Raw genomic sequence first — 2,456 nt, forward strand, 5'->3', positions numbered from 1 at the left:
CATACTGTTTTTCACAGTGGTTGCACCAGTCTGCACTCCCACCAATAGTGCACCAGGGTTCTCTTTTCTCCATAACCTTGTTCGTTGATTTGTTTATGATGACCATTCTGACCAGTGTAACGTGGTGTCTCATTGTGGTTTTAATTTTCATCTCTCTGATGGCTAGTTATGCTGAGCATCCTTTCACATGTCTCTGAGCTTTTTTTATGTCCTCTTTGGAGAAGTGTCTGTTCAGGTCCTGTGTCTATTTTTTAATTGGGTGGTCTGTCTTCAAAAATATGTAACACTTCATGAATTTGCATGTCATCTTGCACAGGGCCATGCTAATTTTCCCTGTATTATTCCAATTATAGTATATGTGCTGCTGAAGCAAGCACCACATTTATATTTTCACTAGGACAAAGTAGACACTTTAAGTATTTCATTAAGACAATTACCAAAAAGCAGAGATGTACAATAATTTGCAGTTAGAGCTTCCAATGGAGGCAGATTGTTCCTCAGGCAGAACACCCTTGCTTGTAATGTTACCAGTGAACATGGAAAAAGGAATGTACAACATGACCTGTGACAATAAATTATTGTATGGGTTATTAAATAAAATTATTTTTTAAAATACAAATATTGGATATGTACCACAGATTTGGTGCCAATAACACTGACTCATGGGACGGAACAAACTAAAATATAAGGCTAAGAAAGTTTTATGAAAACTTAAACTAGGCTTTGAGGAAAGTAATTGAAATTAGATGAACTCAATGGAGAGAGTACTATGGAGAAAATATATTTTTCAAAACCAGTTGGGCCCTAACATTTGTGAAGCCCAAGACAAGATTTAAATGGAAGCCCAGATGCAAGATCCCTAAATGTTTAAGAGTTATAAATTAAGCTTACAAACTCTTAAAACACATTATTTATCCTTCTACTCTGATAAAGTGTAACAGAAATATTAACAGCCTTCTCAAAGTTTTAGCTAGAATGTGACAGCAGTTTATCACTCTTCTGTAGCCTTCTCTTGCATCACCTCACTCTGCTGCAGATTTCATACATGCACCTTAAGACATCAGTCTAAAAACCTAAGCTCAATCCACACTCCACCCCAACAAAGTCCACCTTTTGGTCATCTTTCAGGCCTGAGGGTTCACATACCATCTCATAGTCTTCCCTTGAGGGAATGAATGCAAGGAGAGGCCAGTAGGAGTAAAAACTCTGGGATACCAGCTAACCTTGGTCTAAAAAGAGGGTTCAGGCTTCAATGGACGTGTCCTCTGGCCCATGACCTCATTGATCTGTGGAATAGTACTTGGCCAGAGGAAGGTTAGAGCAGGAACCTCTCTAAAACTCAAGGCCTCTCCTGAACAATAAATGAACCAAATAAGAAATTAAAGAAAAAATGCAAATTTTTCTTAAAGCATATGAAAATGGAAACACAGCACACCAGAACTTGTTGGATGCAACAAAAATAGTTTTAACAGCAAAGTTCTTAACAAAAAACACCTGTATTAAAATAAAGATCCCAATTAAACATTTAACTGTACACCTTAAGTAACTACAAAAAGAAAAATTAACTAATCTCAAAGTTAGCAGAAGGAAGGAAATGAAGATTAGAGCAGAAATAAATGGAGAAAAAGCAACAATATAAAAGATTAACTTGAGCCCTGGCCAGGTAGCTCTGTAGGTTATAGCATTGTCCAGATATGCAAAAATTGTGGGTTCAGTCCCCAGCCAAAATTGTGGGTTTAATCCCCTGTCAGGTTGACATACAGGAGTCAACTAATGAATGCATAAATAAGTGGAACAACCAATTGATATTCTCTCCCTCTCTCTCTCTTTCTCTCTCTCTCTCTCTCTCTCTCTCCCTCTCTCTCTCTCTCTCTTACCTCTTGCTCCAAAATCAGTAAATTTAAAAACAGATTAACCAAACTAAGAGTTGGTAGTTTTTTTTAAAAGATTGTATTTATTTATTTTTTAGAGAGAGGGGAAAGGACAGGGAAAGAGAGGGACAGAAACATCAATGTGTGGTTGCCTCTTACACTCCCCACACCAGGACCTGACCCACAACCCAAGCATGTGCCCCAAATGGGAATGGAACTGGTGACACTTTGGCTCACAGACCCGAGCTCAATCCATTGAGCTATATCAGCCAGGGTAAGAGTTAGTAGATTAAAAATATAAAATTGACAAATTCTCAGCTAGATTAACTCAGATAAAATAAACAAATGAAATAAGAAATTATAGAAGTGTCTTTACAACAAATGACATAAAGTTTTTTGAAAAAATCATTAAGGACTATTATGAACAATTATAAGCCAATGAATTAGATAACCCAGAAGAAATGGATAAATTCTTAGAAATATATAACACACCAAAACTGAATCAAGAAGAAATAGAAAACCTAAATAAACCAATAACAGGGAAACTAAATCTCATAAATTTCCAAAAAAAGAAAATTTCAGGCC

The 2,456-nt window shown here is 36.4% G+C and overlaps 1 non-coding gene across 1 annotated transcript; it reads right to left on the reverse strand.

The window, feature by feature from the left end:
• Positions 1-272: 272 nt before the first annotated feature.
• Positions 273-377, reverse strand: LOC114514210. The gene has a single exon (XR_003685946.1). It is a non-coding gene; the product is annotated as a U6 spliceosomal RNA (small nuclear RNA).
• Positions 378-2,456: the final 2,079 nt, after the last annotated feature.

This window comes from Phyllostomus discolor, chromosome 2 (genome assembly GCF_004126475.2).
Source record: "Phyllostomus discolor isolate MPI-MPIP mPhyDis1 chromosome 2, mPhyDis1.pri.v3, whole genome shotgun sequence".
NCBI classification, from domain to species: Eukaryota; Metazoa; Chordata; class Mammalia; order Chiroptera; family Phyllostomidae; genus Phyllostomus; species Phyllostomus discolor.